Source organism: Gasterosteus aculeatus, chromosome 11 (assembly GCF_964276395.1).
Source record: "Gasterosteus aculeatus chromosome 11, fGasAcu3.hap1.1, whole genome shotgun sequence".
NCBI classification, from domain to species: Eukaryota; Metazoa; Chordata; class Actinopteri; order Perciformes; family Gasterosteidae; genus Gasterosteus; species Gasterosteus aculeatus.
In genome coordinates, this window is record NC_135699.1 from 13,670,007 (window position 1) to 13,697,937 (window position 27,931).

General features: G+C 45.7%; 1 protein-coding gene across 5 annotated transcripts in view; it reads right to left on the minus strand.

Annotated features, from left to right (window-relative positions):
- The window catches only part of cacna1ia (calcium voltage-gated channel subunit alpha1 Ia), a 131,822-nt gene extending 107,764 nt beyond the window's left edge, over positions 1 to 24,058 (minus strand). For all 5 annotated transcript variants that reach the window (XM_078083917.1, XM_078083916.1, XM_078083915.1 and 2 more), the window contains exon 1: positions 22,886 to 24,058. The gene's annotated coding sequence lies outside the window, so the exon portion shown is untranslated. The remainder of the gene's footprint in view (positions 1 to 22,885) is intronic.
- Positions 24,059 to 27,931: the final 3,873 nt, after the last annotated feature.

A 27,931-nucleotide genomic window follows, 5' to 3' on the forward strand; every position in this document is an offset into this window, starting at 1 on the left:
CCAGACAGAAACCGACAGCTATTAGCATTAGATGAGATGGTGATTTGCAGAGAAGATGAGGTCTCTGACATTGGCGTCTAAGTCAGTCATGTTGCTTAGCAGTGCAGCCGAAATGTAGTGAACTGACACTGAGTTTGACAGATTATAGCACATCATTATTCATGTTATCAAAAAAGGCCTCCCTGTTATGTTGCATTGGGAGTTTTAGAAGTTATAAAGATTGGTGCAGAAAGTTGCAGTTGAGTTTTCCTTTTTCTTTTCCATGGTTGGACGTGTGCATGATGTGTATTGAATGTGTGTGTGTGTGCGTGTGCGTGCGTCAGGTGATCTCAGCCCCGCTCAGCCCTCACAGACAGTCGGGGATCTGACTGTCACACCGACTCAGCACAGCATTCAGTCGTCTCCTGGATTCTTTCTCTCGCTGTGTCAAAACACAGCGGAAGAAACACATTATTATCATTTCGTAACACACACACACACACACGCAGTTGCGACTGGGCTAAAATATGAGTCGGGAACATTCAGCATGAGAACACAAGCCGGGCAGGTCCCCTGTGATTGCTGCTCTCCCAGATGTGTGTCGGCAGAAACACGATGCACCATTGGACCATTCAGAACCCAGACGGTGTCACTGTTAGAATCATTCCGGGGCGGGAATCCCCTGATGACACAACTTAGGCAAGCCAACCTGTGAACAAAATGCTCACACAGTCTCGTCGGCCCCCGTCGGGTAATGCTTCATCCGGTGACCTGAGACGCAGTAGCCACGACACACATTGCTCGGCGATCGAGGCAACGCGACGCTTTGCTACTGAGACTTTCGATACATGACTATCAGGCAATGAATAAAATGTCTGGCCTCTCGAAAGCAAAACGGCCTTCTAGCACGGGCGCTTTGCTATGTGATAAACGTGCACCGTAATAAAAGTAGTTTAGCGTCGTGGTCAAATTCAAATAAGTCAACGTAGACGATGTGGGAAATGGGTTCCGTGGGGGAATTCACTGCCTGTTGGAAGTTACCCGCTCATTATCAATCTTGCATCATTGTTTTCTTTATAGCGGCACCTCTCTACATTTCAGCCACACAACGTGGAGCAATGTGTCCTACTCGGAATAACCCTTAAGAGATCAGAAGAAGGATGTAGAAAGACTAAATCAGAGTAACTGTTCTGGCTCGGCCGTGCTTCTTGGAGCAGAGCTCCTGGAATATTTCTCCTGAAGAAGCCGAGGAGGAAGGAGAACATGCCGCATCAACACTATCGCTGACAGGCCGTCACAAGGCAGAATGCACAAGCATTCAGACATTTAAAAGCTTCATGTGTCAGATTTAAGGGAGGTTTATACCAGTTCCACGCAAGGGTAGGATTAGTTAACCTCAGGTAAGACTACATTACTCAAATCACTATGTTTTATGTCAAATCCATCTGCTGCATTCAGTGTTCGGAGTTCGCTCCAAATTGGGTAATTCCATTTTCTGTCCCCCAACGGGTTATTAAATCCACATCCAGTGCCGGCAGATTGGCTGTTAACCTGCAGCTACAGCCCGACACATGAAGGTATTTCAGCTAGAAGGTGAGATGTGGGTGTCAGAGCGGTATAATCCTGACTCGGCAGAGTGGCCACACTGGCCCTGATAATTGTTATGGATCTCAGACCAGTCGAGTGGGCAGATTTACTCCAGGCAATGCGTTCTGTGAAAATAACATTTCGCTGGTCCACACTAAAATTACAGGTTGTCAAATTTCTACGTTCCACAAAAGGTAATTAACACATGGGAATATAAACTGCAGCATATTTCTAAATTCAAGTTAAATACAACCCTACGTGTCATATATACGTACGACGTAGGGAGTGTCTGCTCGGTGACTTTGTAGGTTTCCGTAAATGAATTTATCATAGAAACTTCCAATATCGTTTTATCGTAAGAATATATTGTCCAATCATTGTGCTTCATGTTTTGATCCGAGGAATGAATGAAAGATTTTCTTTTGATCCTTCCTCAACCTCTCGTCTCCCTTTTGGAATTTTAAATTTCCAGCTTCCATTTCGCTTCCCTTAATCTGCCTTGATGTCTGCCCCCCCCTCCTCCTCCACTTGATCTCATCCTCCTACTCCCCCCGCTGCCCCCTTTCCCTGGCTCTTCCTGCAGCTCCTCCACCCCTCTACATCTTCCTCCTTTTCTGAAATTCTCTCTCTCTCTCAGTCACACTGTCTCTCCGGTTCTCTGCGATGAAGAGAATATTGAGCTCCGTGTCAGAAATCGTATTTAGAGGCTGCCAGCAGATTACACTGGAGCAGTGGCCCCATCAGCCTAATCTGTTTAAACAGTATTAGCTTTTGCCGAGCAGCAGGGACGTTCCTCTACATGCAGTTTAAGTCAGCACGGGTTCTCTGCTGTGTGACATGCTACTGTAATACAGCCATAGACTTATTTTAGGCTGGATATTAAAATATGATATGGTGCTGCATCCCGCAAGTTATACAACCTGCTAATCTCACCACTTTGGTTTTAGTGAGTATGAATCTTTTTTTAATTGTTTAATTTAATCTCCACGCTTTGATTCCTGTTGGTTTAGTTTTTGTTGGGTGTCACCTGATGAAATGGATACATAATGCATGATAATTACTAACGAATACCAAGTTGCTATTTTAAAGTAAAAGCACTTGTAAAGTTTACAAAAATAATCAAAGTAATTATTACATGGCCAAAACGCAATTTTTGTTATATTTTCTAATATTTTCTGTTTTGGACTCATTAGATACGCAAATCTGTGAACTCTGATTAGAAATGCTCAGTTTCACATTTTCAATGAACCAAAAAATAAAGCTGAATCAAAGCCCGTCTGCATATTGTGTTGAAGGTGATTCATGAGGTGGAGGACCGAGACCACGGGTGATCCACTCAGGAAAAACTAAACTGCTGCCAAGCCCGTTATCACCACATTTATTACCATCTTTGTTTGTGTGCACACACTCCTGTGTGTTATTGACTGATTTATAACAGGCTTCCCAACACAAATCCATATTGGCGAGGGAGTGGTGGTCCAATAATGCTGCCAATGATTTACTATTAGAGCTCTTGTTGTCATTCTCTCACCCTGATAAATGACACCCTTTTCCCTCAGGCTGGGGGGGGCGGGGGGCTCACACTTGTAGACGTGCCGAATAAAGCAAACGGTCAATCTTACGGGGCGACGTGCGAGTGCTTTTAAACTGCAGCAGCCTGTCAACCTTAGGGAGTGTGCGTGCACGCGCGATTGTGTCTTCAGGCTGCAAAACCAGATCAAGCAGTTGTGTACGGCCTGACAGCGGCGGGGGGGGCGGGCTGAGGATGATGGATGCACATTAGGAAAGGACTGCTCCAGGGCTGCAGGTGTACGTCAAATATCAGCAGTTTTTGGTGTGTGTCCCTGCAGTGCATCACATTTTGTGTTGATTTTAAACACCGTAGCTAGTGAGAGGCAGCAATGAGGACAGAGGGTGCTGTCATTGTGTGTGTTGTTGACAATTGGCTAAAAGCTACACTTATTTTCCTTGTTTAATTGGCCAGTGAGGACTTTAGATTGAGTTTAAGCGTAAAAAAACGTCAGTGTCGGTCTCGTTAAGAGCTTTTTGCAACATCGCCAGCTGTGAGTGGCTGCAACTTGCACTCTGTTCTACCCCGGAGGTTCTGATTGGCTTCTATTGTATCAACGTCACAACATCCAAGGAACCACGTAAGGTAAATGTGGGATTCACGGAAAAAACAAGATAGGAAGGAGGATAACAGAGAGGAAGAAGAAGAGGTGATGGAACAAACATTTCTCCCCTCCTCAATGTCTCCTCCCCGCCTGAAAGAAATCTCCTCCCAGTTGCTTACACGCTTTTGACAGGAAGCTGCCATCCGAAGTTTGAAAACTGAGGGGAAAAATGGCAGCGGGCGATTGTGCATTGTGTGGAACTGTGTGTGTCTGCGCGAGAGAGAAGGAGACAAAGAGACGGCCGCGAGGAGAGACGGAGACGTCAGACCTTGATATCCGGCCCGAGGAGGAGAAACGATGCGTGCGAGTGCAGGTCCACGTGTTGCATCCACACATTATGCATGTCTGGGAGTACGTGTGCGGTTGTCAGTCTTCTGGATGCAGAGGATAGATTATTAGTAATAATTTAAGTCAAATCTGAAGCGAGAGGAAAAAGCACTATGGTTAACTGTTTATGACTAGCAAATTGTTCATCTATATATATATATAATTTCAGAGTTCCATGAGACAATTGCATCAGAAATATAGAGATGAAGGAAGAGTTAGAGGGCAAGAAGTTGAGGCAACTGAGGCGAGTTAGACGGAAGAGATGGAAACAGAGGAAGACGTAGCGGGAGGGGACGCTGTAAGCGAGGGCGACAGAGAGAAGGTAAGAGATGAGAGGAGATGGTGGAGATGAGGACAGGAGAAGGAGGACGAGGAGGAGGACGACGACAACTGACAGACAAAAAGGAAAAGAGAAAAACAAAGAAAGCTGCAGTCAGACAGGAATATGGGAGGAAACGTATTAAAGCGCAAAACCCGAATCCGTCCACTCTCTTCTCTCTTCCCTCCAACCTCATAGCTCAGAAGAAGCCAAGCTGCCTCCTAATTACCTCATTTACATAAACATGCACATTGTGCAAGTGAGGGATGGGGCTGGGTTGTTGACGGTGGAAGAGAAGAGGAAGAGGAGGAGGGGGGGGGGGATTCACCTGCTGAAAAAAGGAAGAAGAGCGAAGGTAGAGAATCTTTCTTCTCTACCTTCGCTTCGAGAGTCTTCCTTCACATGTTCTGCTCTCTTTGTCCTCTCTGCATCCTCCTCCTCTTTCCATTTTTAGCGTTTTCCATGAGCTATTCATCCCCCCCCCACACACTCTCCCCTTTTTCTCTCCTCTTGCCATTTGTAGGTAGCTTAATGCCAACAACCATTATTCTCTTCCTCTCCCACATCGCGTCCCTCGCTCTCCTCCTCCGCTTTCAGCGCCGTCTATACCATCACCCCCCCTCAACCCCCCCCCCCCCCCCCCCCCGGTCTCTCACATCCCTCCCGTCACAACTCCTCTCTCCTCCTCTCCATCCTTCTCTCGCAGGGTGCTGTGTCAGGTCTTTTCACCCTCAGCAGTGTGAAATGAGATTTGAATATGGCTCTTGGAGTGTCCGCGGATCGCCTGCAAACACCCCCCGACCCCCAACACCACCCCCCCCGTTCCCATTACAACAAAAAACAAACACATAGACGAGGCCGCTCGTAAAGACAAAGGGCCGTGACGCGTCTGGAGTGCATCCTCACATGTCAGGGAGGAAGATGACGGTGAGGAGAGGAAAAAGCCCGGCTGTGACTAAAACTTGGAAAAAACTGACGAGAGCCAGAGAGAGGAATGGACTCTAATTAAAATGCGGTGACCTTCTTGTTTGCCCGTTTCTCTTTTTTTTGGGGACATTTTGAGTGGAAACCCTCATACGAGGGAGCGAGGGAGAAGAAGGGCGAACGGAGCTGAGCATGAAATGGCCATGAAGTGTCAAGTGCTTGTCTCCTCACCAGAGGAAAAAGGGAGCGATAAGAAGGTTGCAGGATGTGTGTTCACCATCTTCACCACAACACACACACACACACAATGACCAGGGAGAAACAACACACAATGAACTCCGTCACTCCCACACAGTTTATACTGTCTAGAAGTATCAGTTCTGCAGTGTGTCACACACACACACACACACACACACACACACACACACACACACCGCTGCTGATGCGGCTGCCAGCCCTCGGCAGATTGTTTTCATCCAGAGGATTTCAACCTCGGCGGTGCCTCCCTCCATGTCATCGCTTCCCCACGTTATCCCATACAGGACATTTGGGCAAAATGATCACGCCGACGTTTGTGCCAAATTTAGAGAAATTTGCTTTTGCTAAAATTACTAAAATATGCTCCATTAGAACGGGACACATTGTGCCTCTGGCCACGATTGTGCAGACATGAGAAGAGAGCCAATGAACTTTATTTATTGGCTCTTATAAAAACGACTGCTACCACAACACCTATTTAAAGAATTGGTTTCCTGAGAAATGACGTTATTCGCACACTATCGATGTTCATATGTTTCCTTGACCTCTTTTCCTTTTTCGTACACTACTGCTGGAGCGGTTTTGTTGCCAAGTAATGCATGAAAGGCGACAACAGATTAGTAAAGACAAGTGTTTTGTGAATTCTGGCACACATTCAGAGGATGATATTCGTTCAAGTTGTTTTCCCAACAAGAAAGAATGCGAGTCAGCGGTCACAGCGCTTAAAGCAACTCTTTCATAAATGCATCTCAGTACCATTTACCATCAAGTCAAAATCCCCCCTCCACGCTAAATCTGTTTCATGCTTTTCTAAAGAAGAGAAAATATAGCTCACAGCAAGCTCTCACAAGCTCCAATTCCCGTCTCCAATTGTCAAAAAATAGAGGATGGATGAAATATGATGTATAATATTAATCAAATAAATATCAGAGTTGGGTTCTGTCATTACAAATGTCAAACTTTGAGGGGCCGTTATAACAGGTATATTTTCCTTCAAATGTGAATTCCTGGTGAACCAGTGATGTTTTTATCTAAATGTTCAGCATGATGCACCTCCCATGAAAGAATCGCAACGATTCACCCTGTGACAAAGACACGCTGTTGAATATTCAATTGTCTGCTTCACTCCTTTGTCTCTTATCTTAGTAAAGAAAGTGCGTCATCTTCTATTATCAAACAGCCACGTGTTTGTATCTCATCCAACAAGCAAGCAAGTGGTACAAGAAGGCATCTCTATTTAAATGATATACTATTTACCTTTGCATGTTGTCATTAGCAACCTTAAAGACTGATAATTGATTTATGTATTTGTACGTTTGCTATTGGAAAACATTTCCATCTGTGAAATGAATCCATCTTCCACGTAGAAGCTGCCTGGGACCCTGGATTTACATTCTGGTTTCGCTCGGCTGATCTTAATTCCAGTCGATGTGATGTGCTGGTCCACCTTTAGTGATGAGGTCATATTGTTATTAATGTGGCAGGTGGGACGGACGAGTGCGGAAGTCCTATTGGCCACAAATTGACTTTAATAATCCCATCTGGACCCCAAATCCTCACTCTGCACTTTCTATAAAGTGTATAATCACGATTAATAGCCGTAAAATCATTGATTTCTAACGTAATAATAATCTCTATATTGTTTTAGCGATGTCTGCATGAGTTATTTCCTCTATTACTAGAAAAACAAATCGCTCTGTCACTTAATTTTTATATAAGCAATAAGGACGTTTTTTTTCTTTTTTTTGATCAATCGTTATGCCGATGTCAACGATGATGTATTGCATGTTCATCCATCCTTGGAAGACCACTTAACAAGATCAAGCACGCCGACTAAACTCCTTCCAGGTCCCAAACGGTGCTGTAGTTTTTAGCGACAATGAGTCACTGAAGCTATCTAAACGTTTCACTAATCACCTGTCAAAGAAAAATAAACCTGCTAAGGAGTCATTTTTAAGAAAAAAGACTGTGTGCTCGGGTGTAGTGGAGATTTTGTGATGAATTGCACTGAAACAGCAATGACGCCACTGTGATTTGACTCCTGTTTTGACTCACTTTCATTCAAAGCAGAATCACCGTGAGGATCAACCGCCTGCAGCTTGAGACCCTTTAACCATTTCACGGCTCGAGTGCTTGAATAAGGCTCTTCTATAATAGAATGGTGTCGACCTGCCTCAGGTACTTGTCTATACCAGAATATAATTAGCCTTCTGTTCGGGGGAATCTCTGGCGCGCGCCACACAGCTTTGATAATGCAGAACAAAACATCTTCATCTCTACCAACAGACAGAAGTTACATTACCTTGCTAATTAGCTAAAGCAGATAAAATGCTAATCCTAGAAAATCCACGGCGTCGTTGTTTTCCCTTTCCGCTTGTCGCAGCGTTAGCAGAAGCCTTCCAGGAGAACAGCGAGGGTCAAACGGAGGTGGAGGAGAGAAACCGAGCGGAGACGGAGACGAGGGATCCCGGGGACTCACGAGGGAGAAGGATGAAAGGATGTGTGCCACGCCAGGCAGTGAGAGAATACTCTAGATGCGAGCGACAGGCGCCGATTGTGAAACTCCAAAAGGAGGATGAGTGGTGCACAGCTTTAAGGACTAGTAAGGTTCATGTTTCAGACAATGATCCCGATTCTCAGGCCTGCAGAATCCTGCTGAATTATTTTACCCATAATGGGGTCCGATGAAAACATCCACGGAATGAACTGAAACACTGTATGATAGGTGATGAATATCACTCTAATATTTACACTGTGATTTCTGCCCGAAGCGGTGGATCACTTTTTAAGGCTGCAGTAGATACAGAAGCTGTGTATTTTGTGTGCTTGGCATTCTCCTAAGATGGAGGCATGAATACATGAACACAGAGACATACATAATATTACAGTATGTTGCATTTCTCAGCTGTAAGTCACTCAGTGCCGCCGTGGTTCGTTTACGTCGCCTGTGAGAGCGGTTTGTGGCATTCTTATCATCATTACTACAATGCGTCACGTGTGAATTTCATCTGCTCCCTCCAGCGTCTCACGATGCCATCTCACTTTTATGAAGCCACGAGCAGAGATGCGAGTGACGCTGTTTTCATGCTCAGGTGCTCGTTCGGATGAATCATCCTTGTCCCGCTTGCTGCGTGTTACATAACTTATCGGTGAGGCTGCTGTGAGCGTTCAGATTGAGGAGACTCGCAGTGCTTCTGCGGCGTGCGTCCAGCAGCTGAACATTTTGGGCCCAAACCGGCTATTACAGCCCGGCTAGTTGATCAAAGAACCGGCCGAGGAGCAGAAAAGTCTCAGCTCAACAAAGAGGAAGACATGAGAAAGAAAGACGTTAAAAGTTTAGTCTTTAGCATAATACATTACAGCAATCACACGAAGGAGTTCTTAATACTGAAGTGCATCTCACAAGGAAATGTGGTGACTTTCACAAGTTTAACCAAGTCATACCGTTCGATATTTGACCTCAAATCATATCAATTCCTGAAAGGGAAAGTTTCTGCTTCCCTCACTGGGCTGATTTAGATTCAGACGCAGATGAATCAAAGAGGCGGAGGCGCGGTGGCGGCGGCCAGAGAGGCCGCTGTCAGGCGTCGGCTCCCTCGGGAGCGGTTAAATGCATTAGGGCCGTCCACTGGGAAGCAGTCAAGTGATTAGGACGTACTTCAGCGTCGAGATCCAGCACACATCCTTCACACGCACGCGGACACGCGTGTGGAAGTGCTGATTAGGTGAGCAACTCCGCTGATAAGACAGCAGCCGACGGTGCTGACAATCAGGGTTTCGTGTGGAGAGACACACACGTATATAAATAGTGTGTTATATGAGACTGCATTATTTCACTGCATCACTCCAACCGGACACAAACAATGGTAATAGTAATAATAATACTAAAGGCTATGTACACTCGTATTGCAAAAATAATGACACCAGAAAGCTTTTGCTTTCATTGCCCGATTCTTGCAGCCTCCGGGTAGAATCCCAACTAGACGGCTCCAATTACAGCACAAGGGAAGAGCGGCAACGTTGCACAACCTCCACAGGAAGAGGATAGTGCTGCTGTCGTCCCCGGGAGCTATCGGCAGCTCTCCCAAGTAACCACACCGTATCACTCCACGTTCATTTCCCCCTGCGGTGGAAACGGTGGATCAATGGAAGGCAACGCTTCCTGTGTCTGTCGGTAGTTCCTGGATTCTGAGGAAAACAGAAGGCGAAAAACGACATAGCTGTGAATTTGTGTTCGTTCTGAAGGAGCTCGGGCTTCAAACCCGAACACAACGTGGACGAAATGAGCCTTCGTTCAGGCAAAGAAGATTGATAAAAGATCACTAAAAGTATTGATGTACATGCAGTTGTGTCAAAGGGATGAGGCAAAGCCAGGCGTGAAAGTACCAAGACACCATGTTTACTATTAATCATCTGCGTATAGTCCCACCCGTGGCAGGCTGGGGCACATGGGAGGGGTCTAAACCATGGACCCAAAATTCAATTACCTCACTGTTGAGCAATGACCTTACGGAAATGTCAAACTGAATGTATTCACTTCTCATTTTACGTAGAGTTAAAATCTTCCAGAGCACCGAATTCATCATGCAGTGTACTTGTCAAAGGCAGGACACTGCGTATCCACGCTGCAGTGCGCTGTAATGGGTACGCAGTGGGATGTGGGGGGGGGGGGGAGGGTCTCACCTCCATGTGTGTCCTGTGGCCCCAAATACCAACAATCGTTTCACACACACACACACACACACACAGCAGAACATGCTCCTCCATGTGTTGTCCAGCAGCCGGCTACCATTAGCCGGCCACATGCTGCCGTGGATAAGTGCGTCTTCTGCTCAGCTGAGTGGTCACTGTAGGCGCTGGAGCCGTTCAAAGAGCCCCCCCCCCCCCCCCCACCCCACTTCAAAAGGAAATCCGACCAATCAGCCAGGCCTCATATGAACACACATACAAAACCCGATTTATGTATATGCTGTACACACCCACACGCATAATCCAGCGTGAGCGTGTGAAATCGTCCACAAAGACCAGGGCTGAAATGGCCCTTTGAAGTCTCCCAAAGGCGCAACATTAGAACCCTATATGTCACGCTGCTCTTTGACAAAAAGGGGGCATCACACTGGCGGCAACATATGCAGAGAAACGCTGACACGTGTTGATGATTTCATACGTATACGCTGCGAATTATGTTATTTACCAGGAGGACTCGGGTTGGCGTTCGCATCACAGAACACTCCCAGCCTTGAACGCGTGGTAATAATGGGTCCCACATCACAAAAAAGGGTGAAGGAGACGTGCACATCACTCCGTCAAACAGCGTCGCTGCGCGAGCACGGGCGGTGGAAAGCCGAGGCAATTATCAAAGGAACGATTCACCTGCGGATCTTCAAAGGTCTCCCCTGGTTTCAATCCATCTCTCATTTCTCTCCGCATCTCAACATCTAAATCCGTCCATCAGCGCTCGTCTCTTTATTCCTCCGTCTCACAAGGCACCCGGCCTTTTTTCGTCTTGTTTTGTCCTTGGTTTTTCCCACGATGAGTGCGGCAGCGCTTTGCACCTCGGCTGCTTTTTTTTTTTTTTTTCACTAAGCAGCAGACTGATGGCATTAATAACGGGGGCCAGCGATCTAGTGTTCTGAAGAGATCTGGGCATAATGATTCCATTGATAGCGGTTTTCTGTGTCTCTCCGCGTCTCTTTATCACGTAAGGTCAAAAGGAATGCAGCGTGTTGAATACTGACTGACTACCAGTTTTTGAAATTGCAGATGCCATTGTGAGAAGTTAGAGGTCGGGGGCTCTGATCTAGCATCCGGTAATTGGACAATTTCAGTTCAAAGTACTTTAATCAGCGGCCTTCAAAAAAAGTGATGCATTGATCCTGAAATGAAACGTTTTCTTTTCTCGTTTGCCTGCTTTCCTGGCTGGAAACACAGCAGCTCTTCACATTCTTAACAAATCCGCCGGGAAAAAGTCTGCATCCAAGTCCGGATGGCAGCTTGGCACTTGGTAAAAGGTAGCGTGGGATCGGAGAGAAAAGGCTGAGATGCAAATGCAGCCACAGATCAGTTACATTATCCGTCTTGAGTGAGTTACCCGAGGGAGAGAAAGGACACTGTACACGGCTGCCTGAAGGCACAACATCACTCTGTGGTTTTGCAGCACAGCGGTGAGGTCGACACAAGAGACATAAATCACTCCGCGCAGCAACGGGCTTCAGGTTTGACTTCGTTTCACCTTTCCATCACACCGCTTCCATCAACCGGTGTGTGTGTGTGTGTGTGTGTGTGTGTGTGTGTGGCTTTCAAGATCTCCACTCACTTGCGAATTCCTCTCCTTATTTTTGCCCACCATTCGTCCTCGCTCCCCTCCCCCCCTCCTTCTGACTAAAAGGCAGAACGGGGCGAGAATTTACCAATCACAAAACACCCAGTTTCCTGTGAAGCTAACGGGGCTAAAAATACAAATGCTTCGCTGCTCCATCTCATTACTCAGTAGGTAGATGTAGATGCCACACACACACACACACACACACACACACACGACATACTTTTTTGTAAGACTGTGCCTGTTGGCAGTCAGCTGCATATCAGAGTTTTTGTGTATGAAACCAGAAGCCTGATGTGATTTTTGCACTAGATAATGACATTCATCTTTTTAAGGGTTCGGCCGTGTCGAAACACATTAAAGCCTCTCTGTCATCATATACACCGACATACACACACACACACACACACACACACACACACACACACACACACACACACATCTAGTTATGCCTGGTTGTTTGTGTGATGCACAAATGATGATGCACGGTGCATCCAGCATAACACGACATTACTTGTGTTTTCCTCACTTGCTAAATGAGTCATGTCCGATTCAGAAGCCCCTCGTGTGTTACTGTGTGTTTGTGTGAGAGCGAAACTGGTGTAATATCAGCCTGACACGTTCACAAAGCACGGGGTAGTAATGAGATACTGGATACATGTCAGTAGGTTTCTTTTAAATATTTTGACCTGAATTATTTTTTCCAAGACATTTCTCAACCTAATATTTACATAATTTTAACTACCTAACATACATTCTCTTTTTCTTCCATATTTCTTTCTAATTCATTATTTTTCCAACCAGACATATTTTGTATTGTTTTCCGAAAATGTTCAACCTAACATATTTATATTATTTTTTTACCCATGACATTTCTTGACCTATTTTCTTTTACCCATCTTCGTTTAACATTTTCTGACATAATGTTTTTTTTTACCTGTTTTTTCCATGACACACAATTCAACAACAAAAGTCCAGGCGGCTCATCTTCACACACAAAAGGAGTCGTTAGATAAATAGTAGCAAGTCAGCGGCCTGTAGGAGGTACAGAGGACAAATGCACATATACATGTACATGCAAAGATACATGTCCCTAAGGTACAGCAACATATATCCTCTTTGTTTATCCTCTAACAAAAGTATCGACTCCCGCCCCTTGCACAAAACCATGTGTGTGTGTGTGTGTGTCTGTCGGCAGCAGCGAAAGTGCCCCAGGATGCTAGTTGCCTCTCCAGGGAAATGAAGTGTTGTCAAAAATAGAAATCTTTCATGGTCTAGTTGTGCGCTTGTGTCTGCATCCACAACACATTCAATTTCCACCCTTAATTGCCTGCTCAGATAGAAGGAAGGAGTACGATAATATTATATTACTGGACTTCATCTCTCTCTCATTGGGAACATGCACTTAACAACCAACAGGTCTCTCATTGCAGTGTCTGACTGAGCCAGTCGGACTTTACGCTTGTCATTTTTTCTATATACATCCATCTATGCTCACATGCTGTGTACATTTGCCGTGGATCTGGCCCATTTTATCTTTTAAGTGTGTGTCAATGTGTGTGTGTGTGTGTGTGTAAGCGAGGGACAGATGGTCTCTGGTCATTGTCCCAGTGGAGTAAACACTACAGATGCTTCCGCCAAACAAGGTGTCAACAGTGGTCTGATTTCCTTCTCTCTCTCGTTTCCTCAAGATGTCACATATGTTGTGTAATGATCATTGTCCCAGACCACCTCAGAGGGTCCCCCCGCCCGAGTTACGCAGACAAATGGATGTGTTTTCTGACTCTTACTCACATTTATGGTGATGAACCTAAAAAAACTAAGCAGAAACGCAGAACCTTTTCCAAATCAGTCAATTCCTCTAACTATGGCCTGGTTGGAATTTGAAGTATACATTTGGATAATAATGAATAAATGTGCTCTCCATTAAACACAAAAAGATGTAACCTCACGGTGCATTCAGGAGCAGCACAGCTTTTTGAGCCTGAAGAAAGCCGAGGGCTGAGATGTCAGTGTCAATCAGCTCCCCACCCCCCCCCCCCCCCCCCCCCGCATGTCTAACCCCAAACCTCAGGACACACACCCACATGCTGGTGGTTTTTTGACGCGCTGAGCTGTACGCTGCCCAACCATCCATGAACACTTCATGCGTGGCTCAACTCTGTTGCGCAACAGGAGCTCGTCCCTCGAGACGCTCGTCCCCGAGACCCTCGACCCGTTCCTCTGTCCCTCCATCTTGTCGGGGGCCGACGTAATAGAATTCACGTAACAAAGAAGGGATTGATTGCTAAATGAGCCGTGTGAGGGGGGGGGGGCAGCGTGGAAATTAATTATTAGAGCGACACAGTCCCGGCTCGTGATCAACAAGACTGGACCTGTGGAGCCTTTTGTGTGTGTGCGCGTGTGTGTGTGTGTTTCCAATTAAATGCAGTGAAATTGAGAGACTTGGCCTGCAGGAATCTAATTACCAGAATCCTTGAGGGGGAAAGAGGTGCCTTCAGTGTGTCGGCACATCTTGCACGGTGTGTGTGTGTGTGTGTGTGTGTACAGGTGTGTATAAATATATTTATGTGTGTCTGGATCAATGATTGTTTGATACTCCTCAGTGTTGCCTACACGTGTGTGGCTGTATGCCTGTGTGCGTGTTGGTGAGAGGCCCCTTCATGCTGGCGCGGCGAGTAGCGTCATGAGGGGCCATGGCTAATGAATTGGGGCGACGGGGACACGTGGGGGGAAAAACGCCGCGGCGTCCACCTACATCAAAAGCCACAGTAGCTCCACATGTCTGTCAGCCTCCGCTCGGGTCCTTAGAATACACGGCTGGCATCAGAGAGAGAGAGATCAGACAGGTGGAGGCAGGGAGCGACGGATGGAGAGAGAGGAGAGGGGAAACAAATTAGAGGCTCATGTTTACCTGACGCTGGGGAAAGATGAAGCTGTGGCACTGCAGAAAAGACGCTTTCAAAATGTTTCTTTCTCGACGAACGATTGACTCCAGAATCTTTTGTAACTTTCCGTGTCCACATATGTGACGGCGGCCGAGCTCATTAATCAATTCCCCGCACAGAACGGTTGTGTCTCACACACACACACACACTCGCGAGCAGTTTGAGCGCTCGCTGATAATCCGGTACAATAGATTTGAGTAAAGCTATAAACAGATGCAGCTGTGCTCTTACAGCCTAAACTAAAGAGACAAAGAGCCATTCGAGGTCAGTGAGATTTCCCCCTTTGATGACCACGAATGCCTGAACCAAATTTTACGGCCGTCAATCCTTAAATTGGTGCGATATCTCAGTGTGGCTAACAATATACAAGGAGCCCGGTGTCTGTTGTTAAAATGTTGCCGTGTGGTTCCGTGAGGTCAAATAAACACGTTGAAAGCATTTCCTTCCTCAATCATGGATATGGATCTAGTCAGCCCCCTCTAAGCAGCAGCGTCAATATTACCAGGAAAGAATTTTATTTGAATGAAAACAGCTGGAGTAATTCCAGGCAAAGAGATAATCATCCTCTCTTTCCAGACGGAATAAATTGCAGTAGTCCAAGCTAATTATTACCAATCAACAGACCAAATAATAAGCAAATATCTATCACACACCTCTATTCACTTACATTCATGCTGTGATTCAGTGCGGCCGGACTCTGTACGGTCACTTAGGTGATGCAACGTCACACCAAAAACGTCAGCTAACAAACACTCACACACTCCGCTTTCCAAGCTTCTCCTTCCCAAACTTCATCAACGTCATCTCAAGCTAATGTTATATGTCAGACAGCACCACCACAACAATTGCTCATTTAACTCCTACTTCACATCGCTATGATTGCCGCCTGATGTATTGTAGTGCGTTTGTGACAGCGAGGATGAAGGAGCCGGATGCAAATGCCACCAGGAGGGATGGCGTCGTTTCCTGACAAGCTGACTGCGTCTGGTTTGACAGGTTGTTACTCGCCGAATAATACCTGCACTGTGATTGGGTGGGTGGGGGCCACCGGGTGAGTGTGTCAATGTAATACACCCCTGTGCAGACCACAGACGGCATTCAGATCGATGGATTGGGAGGTATGACTTTAAAAACGAAACGTATCTGTGCGAATGCGTTCCTTTAAAATTTCCGAAAGCTGTAATTCCGGCACACACACACACACACACACACACACACACACACACACACACACACACACACACACACACACACACACACACACACACACACACACACACACACACACACACACACACACAGAGACACACAATCAATCAATCAACAAATAGACAGAGTGAGGGCTGACATTTAAACCCCTGCAGCTCTCAGTTGGGTGTCTGTGTGTGTGTGTGTGTGTGTGTCTGTATGCGCATGTGTGTGTGTTTGTGGGTGTGTCCTCCATCTTAAGATGCAGAATAGGGGGACGATGCTCTGGCTTTCACAGGAGAGAGAGAGAGATCAAATGTCCATAAGATGTAGAAAACATTACCAAAAGTGTCTCTCTCGTCAACAAAAGCCCATTTAAGTCACTCGTAGCGCCTCGTGTTGGCAAAGGAGCTCAGATGGTGATGATTACATTCATAATGATGGAAATGATAATTACAATGATGATGATGATGATGATGATGACGGGGACCGAGGCGATGACAATGCTGCTGATGAAAATGTGCCATCGTGTTGCTGTTTTTAATCTCGATGACCTGGGAGGCGTTAAAAGGGGATGATGTTACCGAAGAAACAAAATCACAGTCACTTATTCAGCAGCCTCGTGTTCATCTCACCTCAAACTGGAATTGAACATGAAAAGCAACGTCTGGCATTCGGACAGCCGCGCATTCTTGGATCACTTTCTGTATTAGAACGTTCAGCCGTGGAACTCTGGAAACCTCATCTTTGTTCTACTCATGCCAACAAAACACATTGAATAGAATCGAGAACGAGAGATGGAATGGGATAGCGCGAAGAGCTGTTCCTCATAGATAACCAACACAACCAAACTAATCCACTCTGATGTGCCCCTGGGTCTCCAAAGCTGCCGTTGTCTTGTTTGGAGTGTTGTTCTTTATCTCTTACTGCAGTGAGCAAAATATGTTCATTGCTGTCCCGTATATATTATTATGAAGAAATAGAGATGTCACAACTCTTTGAGAGTATAATTTCCGTTCTGTTCTGTGTGAGAATTTGAGATTTGGTGTCTAGTGAAGGTGAAAAATAAACATCTTATAATTCTGTATTTTATGAAGCTAAATGATTAAGGTGTTGCTCACTTATTGAAAACAAACCTCCTTTTTCTGCATTGAAAAAAAACAATTTGCACTGTCAATCATTTTGCATGAATTTGTTCTTTTCAGTTAAGCGATGAGCCGTTTGACGTATTTTCTAAGTTATGATTGATAACAACAATTTCAAAAAAGAAATTAAAAAGCTAAACTGTTCTATTACCTCACATATCCCTCAGAAGTGCTAAATGATCCATTAATCAACCAAGCGAAGCGCCACAAGACATGAAGGCTAAGGGAGCTCTAAAAAAGGTCACCAGTCGGCGAGGCGGGGGCGTCGTTTGTTCACATCGCTGAGCAGCGAGCAGAGCGCGGCGGAACGCGGTGTCCGTCAACGCGGCTTAGTGACGCTGGAGCGGCCTTGAGATCGCCTCCCTTACAGGTGTCAGCCTGTGACAGGTGACAAAACAGCTGCACACCAAGGGACCGCATGAGAGTGTGTGTGTGTGTGTGTGTCAGAGCGCAGGAAAGAATAGGTGCATGTGAGTGTGTGAGACACTTATCTGTTAAAGGTGATAAAGTCTGATCAGTTGATAAAAGTGTGTGTTTTTTTGATGCGCACACAGTTATAATGCAGCAATCTTACAGCATTGCATTGATGTTTACATGTTACACACTGAGCAGCTGGTTTAATGCCAGTAAAGTAAGCTTGTTAGTGGAGTAGGGTGTGAGGTTTTGTGTCAGGTGGGTGCAGCCGATCATTAATGTGGAGAGCAGGTGTGAGGTTGGATGTTTCTGGGACAACAGGACATACTGAGGTGTCTTCTGGGAGCTTTGTGGTCCACATTCAACCAGACAGCAGAAAGCGTTCTCTCTCTAGTACACACGGTTTTCCTCTCAAAACCTGTGTTGTGTTGATAACTGCACACTGACAAAGATTCTGCAAATTAAACTCAACATCACAAGGAAGTGTCAGCATCTACCAAAATAAGAGCGAATATGAATTAAAATTAAAAAAAAGATGTGACACAACAACATTTCTGTAGCTTAGCACGGAGACAGCTACCCTGCCTATCAAAGTCTGCCGTTCAGCATGTTTAAGTCTCACTAATTAACAGGTCAGGTGCTGACTTCTTACTGCACACCTCTTGCTTAAGCGCTCTGTATGTTAATCCATCACAATTTAAGGCGTTTTAAGTAGCACATCTAGGTTCATACCTTTGGGGATGTTACAGTCATACATGTGAACACATCATCGTGCATACAAAAAGGAAACATTTGAAGGCGGAGGAAGCATGCGATTAGTTCAAATCCCTCTATTTTACATGAATGCGCCATGTTTTCAGAATGATAAATAAGTAGAACGTTATCATTGAGTATAGATTTTGAAACCCTGTCTTTGTTTGCCTGCACACAATTATAAGATGTCTTCGGGAAATCATAGTTCTCTATTCTTCTGAACAACTTTTACCTTCATCTCCTAATCCAACGGCACATTTTTATTAACAGAGCACACTTTAGCTTAACCAGCAACTATCACCCGTCATGAAGCCAGAAGACTGCACAGTAATCCCTGACGTAACAAACACATCATTCTAAATACATCCACATCCACACCACCCACATGCTGTGCAGCATTCAGCTGCCTATAATTGGGATGGTGTGTGATGGGGAGACTGCTGCTTGTCAACAGAGATTAGCTGCAGAAGTGGCTGTGTGTGTGTGTGTGTGTGTGTGTGTGTGTGTGTGTGTGTGTGTGTGTGTGTGTGTGTGTGTGTGTGTGAGAGAGGGCTTGTAACCATTGTTTGCAGCTGAGCACATCGAGTGACAAACGCCTGGATTATGTGTGATACTGTGAGGACACACCACGTGCGAGCAACGACACCAATCTGAATGTGCGTAAAGAAGTCACACAAAACACCGACGGCAGTTTGTTCTTCCTCCAAACTCCTCCAAATAATGCCTGAAAATGTACCTGGATATATAGATATATATAGAGATATATATCCCTATCCATCATGTACATCCAAAGTTGAAGGATGGATGTTACTTTAGTGAATATTTCCAGTCCAGCTGTAGTCAGCTTTTAGGAGGACAATGCCCTTCAGAAGCTAAACGCACAGCGTTATTTCTGTCACAAAAACCTTTGCGTGCGTTCTGCACACGAACAGCAACTCGCAATTCATCATCAGCAGCTATGACAGCAGCCGCTATCGGTCATGCTCTCCGCCACCCATTGGAGAAGCCGCAGTGAGGAAAATGATCATTTGCTGACAATAAATATTTGTTTTTCGGGCCAGGAAGCTGAAAATAAGTGCTGGTCTGTCAAAGCAAAGGAGCGGAGCTGAGGAGACCACCTGGCCCATGTCGTCATTTGCTGTTGTCAGAGTGGATCAGGAAAAGGCCACCCGCTCTTTTAAAGAGACAGGACCGCGAGGGTTGAGTCGGAGCGTCCTGATTGGCTGAGCACATCCATTCACCTTTACAATGAAACTATCAAGGTATTTTTGTGATACATTGTGATTCCGTTTAGTGCCGATATCTGCGTCTGTGACTTCTTCTTCTGTGATGTCGTCTCGTGAAAGGATTGTCTATCTCTGAGTGCCAACCTCCAACTTCTGTTCCTCGTTGCAAACATCTTTTGGCGCGCTGTCAAGTCTGGGCCCCGTGCCTCGCTGAAATAGTTTTGGAGTTGTTTAATGGTTGAAGAGGTTTATGCATTTTAATTAATTTGGACAAAACAAACTCTGAGAGAGCTTGTTTTTTTTTCCATTCAGAACAACAACTTGCCAGTTAAATCCATGTGACTCACCTGCATTTGTGAATTAGTAAAAAGAAAGCAGACCAACAAAGTCCGTATTTGTTTATACTGTTTTGTCGTCTCCTGTAGATCTGTACTGTTCTTTGCATGCAATTTGTCGTACACACACACACACCTATGGCTACAATCTTGTTCGGCATGAAGCAAGTGCAGACCTGTGGGTGAGTGTACATGAGTCAACAGCCCTTCCTGCCGGTGGCTTTCACAGTGACTGACATTTCAAGGAAGAGAGAAGCACACGCGTGGAGGAAGAAAAGGGGGTACGTCTGAGGTTCAGACCGCCCAGATCGAAGATAATCCTCCAGCAGGCCAGTGAGAAGCCTCAGAGTAATGTTTCAAACTCTCTTTGGGCTTAACTCAGACACATTCTCATATTATAGATGAGAAAACACTCATCATCGTTGTCAGACATAAGAGTCAGATCAGTTTTTGCTTTGCTCTCTCTCTCTCTCTCTCTCGTCCTCCATGGTTCTTTTTACATCGTGTGTGTGTGTGTGTGTGTGTGTGTCTCACTGTACTCTCTCTGCTGGTGTTTGTCCCTCCACTCATCACATTTCCTCTGCCTTTGTTCACCATCACAGAATATCGACAGTCACAGTTACCAAAGCTCTTCCCTCCTCTCGCTCCCTGCCTCTGTCTGTCTCTCTCTTTTCCACCGGCCTTCACGGGAGGCTCTCAGGGCGCAGTATGTGGCTGCCCTCAGCAGACAGTTGTCAGGCATAAACCGATCGTTTCACCTTACTGAATAATACCGGCATTCACTGCAGACCGTCTCTCTCTCTGTGCTCCCCACGGCTCTTTGTCACTTTACATCTTCCCTCTCTTCCTCTCCGTTTGCCATAAAGTCTCCCTAGATGTTCACACCTTTCACTTCTCTTTTGCTCCCTGCTTGTCCTCCTTTTTTCTTTCATTTCCAGTTTTCCCTGTTATTTTTAATCCCCACGATGATCCTCTCCAGTCTTCCCACCTCTGACTCGTTCTCTCTTCGGCTTTTCACTCCATCTCATTTTTTACACACACGCTCGCCCTTTCTCTCTGTTTGCATACCACCTCCTGTTACTTTCAGGTCATTGTGAGCCGCTGCTACAAAAGAACCGTAAATGCCCCTCTCTCTGCCCCCCTGTGGTGATCCACAATGCCGGATCCCACACGGGCCAGACCTGACGTCTGATTGCAAGTGCGCTTGTGAGCGCAGTTGTCGGGGAAAGCAGGAAATACGGTATGCATGTATAAGAGTGTGTTAGGAATTCTTAAACGACCAGAGCCACTTGACCACGGTCTATAAAGGCCATGTCAAGGTGCTGCTCATTTTTATTCAGAGGATCCTCGCATTTCACCTTGCAGCGTTTGCTCTTTTACCAACAGCAGATCATTTTTTCACTTCCTTCGCGGTTGCCAAAGATTGTGACCCTTTAATAGCTGGAAAGACGGACTGAAGGACGCAAGCTACTGAACACCGTGTCCTGGGGAATCTAGTGTGCAGCGGCACCTCCAGAGTAGGACATTTGATCATCACTGGGGTCAACAATAATAATGGTCCTTACATACAATATAGTGTCATACTGAATATTGTAGGGAGTCATTTTCAGAGTTGATAGCCACCCAAATGATTGGATTTTGGAGAGAAATGCTCTATGTATCACTTAGCATAAGACCTGCTAGAGCCTGAGGTTAAATGCCCATGTCAAAGATGAATAGAAGACCATGCAGGGGGGTTGGATACGACTGATCAGGCTCATTGATGATCACAGTTCACCTAAACTCAATATGCAGCCACAGGCCATTTCCTTATCGTAAAGCCTTAAAAGTGACCTCAGCATTAGGAGGAATATAACCATTTCCTGCATGGATACCAAGTTTCATTTTGGGACCGTACACTGCAGGTTTATTTCTCTTAAGCTGGGAGTAATAAAGAGGCACTGTGGGTGTCTGTGAATGCGATCTAATTATCGCGTGTTGTCGACTGATGGCAGTTTTATGCGAAGTCACAGTGGGTGCAGCAGAAAAGTGATCTTAAATGTATAGAAAGATTGTAAGCACCCACTGTTAAGAAGTCAGTCGCCCAGACAGATAAAAACACATTTACAGAGGACAATCGACCATCGATTGTTGTGCTTGGATGTAAAAAATAATTTCATAAACCATCATCCAGCATTTGGATCTACGACCATTGCCTTTTTTTCTCCTTCAATTCAAATCAATATGCCGTATTGACTTAAAAGTAACAAGGGAAATTTTGTCAAAGGATCAAATGAAAATGTCGTTCTAGCAGCAAGGAGAGGAAAGGAAAAGGGGGGCTGAGATGCAGTGAGATCAGGCTCTGTCTGATCCGATGTTTGCACCACTGTAGGCAGATTATTGTTGAAAGTTTCATGTCGCAAACATTACGTTTTGTTAGTGGTGATTCTTGGCTGCATCAGGTTTTGCAATGAATGTAGTCTGGAGACGTGACATAGAAGGCCTTCCACGTTCAGCCCATGTCACGGAATACTGCTCAGCACCATGGACAGCGCCAAGGATTTGCGAGTAGAACGTATTCAACCTTATTTAAGAGTTGTTAAGATAATTCAGTGAATCATTATGTTAAATACAGCACATAGAGCCCATTTCATAATGAACATGTCCAAGACTGTTCCCGAAATAAACGCTGTGGTCTGACTGTTGTCATGCTGTGAAACTGTTTAGAATTAAATCATTAATTTGAGCAAACAAACATTGTCGCAAATCCTATGATCATTTTTTTCTGCTCATTCCCAATTAATATTTCTAGTCCAAGTCCAGTGCCCTGCAAGCTGCAATTATTCATAATGCTGATTTCACGCGAAATCTGATGAGGAAAACACCAAAAATAAGATCACTCTTTGGGGATTAGTTCGGCTACAGGTCTAATAAACAAGCAACACCTCCGCGCGCTCTGCGCCTGCTTTCCTTTAAGAGACGTGAAGTGAAAATAGGCCAAACTTACCTTGACTGACATTAAAAAAGGTGTGTCCAGGATTTACTGAACCAAACTGTCGAGGTCTCGCCTTCTCTGAGACACCTGCCCGGTGTGAACCATGGAGAATATGAAGAAGAAAAAAATCACTATCCACTGGCCAGTCGTGGAATCGGTGCAAACGGAGGCATCGCGGAGAGAAAACGCGTGGACGTCGTTGCGATGCTGCGGTGCCAAGCGCGGTTCCCCGACAGAAAATTGGGTTTGTGCGTCGCAGCCTTGGCGACTCTGTGTGGCGGTGCGCACTGGTCTCCCCCGGACTCACATTTCCAGAAAGACAAGCAGAAAATGTGACGGCAATAGAGAACCAGTGGAGATGCGTTGGGTTCCACTCTAGGCTTGTATATGTGGAGGAATTTGGGAACACTTCTTTTTAACCACGGTCACGTTGTCCGACCTAGCATGTTCTAAAAACGTATCTTCTTTTTTTCCATTTCCAAATTGGCACGAAGAACATTTCACTTCTTGTCAGATCATTCCAACACCAATGTCGGGACTCAACTTGTTATTCCCAGACGCTGCATCCCAAAGACGTTTTTCAAAACCAAACTGCAACAGTTAATCACCTGCAGACTGAAACACAACAATGTCCACGAGCGCAGCCTTCACTTCCTCGTGCGTCCAGTCCTCCTCCCGCAGGAATACGCGACGGAGAGGCGCCTATATCGAGCCAACCTCCCTCACGCAGCCAAAATATCCCATGCAGGCTCAGCCAAGGATGGCTTCTGGGAAGAAATAAATGAATAAAAAAAGTCCTGCACTTAAAAAGGATCAGCTGATTAGGGGGGGGGGGGGGGGGGGGGGAGTTGATTTTCTCTATTTATTCCCGCGCTCTGTGGGTTTCTTCATTTATCTCCCGCGCGTCCAAAGAAAACTGGGCTTGTGGTTGAATTCTCAGCGAAGAGTTCGGAGTGTGGGAGAAGAGGAGGGGGGGGGGGGGGGGGTGCATTCCGGAAACGGGCAACAATGAAGAGTAACGCCGCTGATTTTGGGGAAGCCTGATCGATTCGCACTCATGTGGACGGTGTTTGGGCCACAGCGGCAAACCACCCGCTAAACTGAATTTAGTGTTGGACTTTAGAGGGAGACGCGAGGGAGACGCGAGCTGGACTCCGCTTCCTCTCCACGTTGACTGTGCGGAGCGCGTCTGCTGGCACGGGAGGGGCGCGAGGATCGGGGGGGGGGGGGGGGGGGGGGGTAAATGGTGTATGGCGGATTTAATATTTGATGATCAATGCTTATTATACCCTCATAATCAGTTCACACCAGCGCTGGGGTGATGGGAGACACGGGGCACAGAACACACGCGCACCACCAGTGGATAATCTGTCCGAACGTGCACGTCTTCATGAGATCAGACAGGCGAACGCGCCATCCCGCAGCGCAACAAAAGCCAAAGACTCACGCATGGACAACTTTGATCCGAACACCACGGCGCGGCGGAGGGGTGCACCGGACGAGGATGGGGGGATATATTGGCAATTGGGTGGCTGTGCCATGTGATAAGATAACATATTTGTTATGGAAAGTCTTGGTCTGAGAGATGAGGAAAGAGGAGAACTCCACAGCGGGTCCTTTGTAGTGCCGTAGACTTTGGATTCGTTCAGCTAACGAGCGCGCAAGGCCCCGTCGGCGCGGTCCGGCGTGGTGAACACTCGGTTTTCAAGACTCCCATTAAGGGGTAAAGGCTACTACTGGCTCCACCAATCTGCTTAAACCTTCTCCAGAGGGGTCAGAGCACTCAAGTCAACTTGCTAATGAACTTGGGATGTAGGTCCAAGCCATGGTGCCATCTCTGACCAATAGAAATAAAGTGACATTTTCGTCTTTTTCCTCCATAGAATTAGTGATGCTCATTAATCTTCTACCTCAAAGGCTTGGCCAAATCTTAATTGTTTTTCATGTCCCCCATCAAATCCCATATAAAATGATGTGCCATAATTAAAAAGGGAATGCAGCAGTTAATTTGACGGTTTTGAAGTGTAGTTCATTATGAGACCGATGAAGGATGTTTAATGTTTTGTGTTTCCAGAATGTCTTAAAGAGACATTTAAACGGCAATTCAAAACTGCACATTTCTCCCGTTATCGATATTCATCAATATCGATTCTTTAGGCGCAATTTTGGAGATATCCATAGAGATGTCTGCCTTCCCTTGAATACAGTTGGACTATAGCTTATTTGACAACAAATACATGGAAATGCATTTAAAATAAATACATACATAAGTAGCACTTCAGGTAGAATGAAAGTGGATTTTTTATTTTAAGGTGAACTGTTCTTTAGGTGGTCTAAATCAAACGCAGACCCGTCACTTTCCCAAAACAAAAACACTTTATTTGCTAGAGAGCAAAATACAGAGACACACATGTAACAAGACTCACCAACAATGAACGAAGAACCGGCAGGGAGTCGGTGACACTCGTGCTTTAAATATACTGGGGAGGTGCAGGTGATTAGACACAGCAGGAACCAATAAGACAATCACACTCAGGGAAAATACAACAGGGCAGAAGAGAAGTTAACCCAGGGACATGAGAGGGCAGGAAACTACAAAATAAAACAGGACATGAACCCACACCGTCTATAACAATGTATTACATCGTTTTTCACTCATTAGAAATAACGGTGAACCGCGCCTTAAGATGAGGGAGGCTGCAGAGATTTTAGATTAATTAAACATGACTACATTCCTTCCACACGCCTGGTCAGTCACACTGAAAGCAGTGAGCTTTGAGGCTGGAGCTTACGGCTCTGTTTTATAAACTCCCTACGTGTATTGACAGCCAAATACTCATTACGGCACTTTTATAACCTGCACAAAAAAAAGGCTGGCATGAAAATGGTATGTTTTGCCATTGTGTGGTTATGTCTAATTCAAGAAGCCATGTGCAAAAATACCCCCACTTGCCAGCTTGAGGTAAAGTGCGTTATTCATAAGTTCTGAATAATTGAGGATTAGGGAGCACAGTCGAAAACCGAGGGGGGGATATTTGCTGACGGTGTGCTTTGTCTGGGTTTGTACTTATGAGAAAACACAAATCTTGGGTCAGGCAATTAGCATTCAGAACAGAAAATAACGAAGCTAGAAACCCTTTGTGCTTCAATGACCAAGTCGCTTCCAAAGTAGTCTTTTTTCTATCTGGTTGGGATGTTATTAACAGTGGATGATTCACCGACTCGGATTTACTGGTGCTTCAATGTTTGGCTGGGACACGTTTTGGCATTTCTGCACTGATTAGGTTCTTTTCATCACCCTCAACAGTGTGGGGAGGTCTGAAAACAAAGTGCCAATCAAAATGTCAACATGGCGTTGCATGACGTGACATCATGGCACGGCATGTCACATCATATCGCCTCACATCAAGCGACACAGCAAAGCAATAAGACAGTATCACAGCACAATGTTGGTCTTATTAGTGAAAAACTATTGCATTTGTACAGGGGTCTTAGCACAACCTGCTAAAGTGAACATCAGATGCTTTTTCTCTTCACAGCAGTAGTGGAAATCATCCTTTTGTCACAGTCTAAATATTATGTTTAGAAGACCAACATGGCACGCAGTTGTGCAGAGAATTGACGCAAAATAAAAACATGACTCAGCCAGTATGAAATACTCCCACCGCTGACATTTACTGAGAGACGGTGCAGAAGTTCTCGACATCTGAATGTAGCCAAGATCTACCAGCCATCATGTGTGCTTAGCCAAAATGTGAAGGGATTCATTCTAACCTACACGGCCGAAAGGCGAGCCTTCAGCAGTACCCACACGGGAAAGGTGGTTTGCTCTGAGGTCTAATGCCGAACATCCCAAACTCTGTTTAACCCACAGCATGTCATTTTGAATGACAGCGTTAATAAATGTTGATTTCTGCAGAGATGCCAGTCGTACACAGCCCAAAGGGCTGCTGGGAAGAGACAGGCAGCATCCCGAGGTGTGTTAGTGTGTGTGTGTGTGTGTGTGTGTCGGTTAGTAGCTGTGTGAAACCATGTCTTCCCCTTTCCGAGGTAGAGATAAGGGCGAGTCCTGGAGGTATTTGAAGCATGGAGGAAGAGAGCGATTAGTGCCACCAGCTCCAACCACACATTCGCTATCTAAACCACTGAGAGCAGGCAGGTGTTCACCATAGACATAGACCATATATATATATTTATATAAGAGGTGGACGTATAGACACCGTGACGTCAGCCACATGCTTGTGTCCATCTGAAGCCTGTCCTGTTCGTTCTGGCTGCTCTTTTGGTTCTTTTGCAACCTGAAGCCACCCGTCACACACTAGGGGGCCTCGGCCGACACGCGGCTTTAATGTCCGGTTCACTCTGAGGATTTCTGATGTTGACACGTAACCTACATCCATCTCTTGGTAATCTCATGTGACAGGACATGTGTCTCTTAAGTCTCATTTAAAAGCACTCGCCAGATTTTCCCTCTCTGTGCACACACACACACACACACACACACACACACACACAGACACACACACACACACACACACACACACACAGACGCAAAGAGAGACATCTGAAACCCCCCCCGTGTTCTTATGAAACATTCAGAGTCCCAGTTGACCGGACAAGTGTTCACCCCTTGGTGGATAAGCCCTTGAATGTCTGTGCGTTTCCCATCAGTCATGTCTGGGCCGCGATGAGGCTCATGTTACTCTTTTAATGTCACTTTGGAAAGTAGCAGGTAGAGAGAGATCTGGGAAAAACTGGGGTGGACGACAGGAAAAGTCAATCGCACAGATGTGCAACATTCACATATTTGTATCTATGTATGACATATTTTCAGGTGACAAAGGTCCTCGCGGAAAAATCCATGTACCCGTCGTTAAGACAGCAGCTGAAGAACTTAAACCAATTTAACTTGATTTCCAGTCTGTTCCCAGTGTCTCACTTCCATGTACACACACGCACACAAGCGTACGCAAACGTCTTCAGCTGCAGTCTCAGTTCACAGTCTGCTCTTTGCCTACCCAGACCCCCCCTGCAGGGATTTAGTAAATAGAAAGCTAG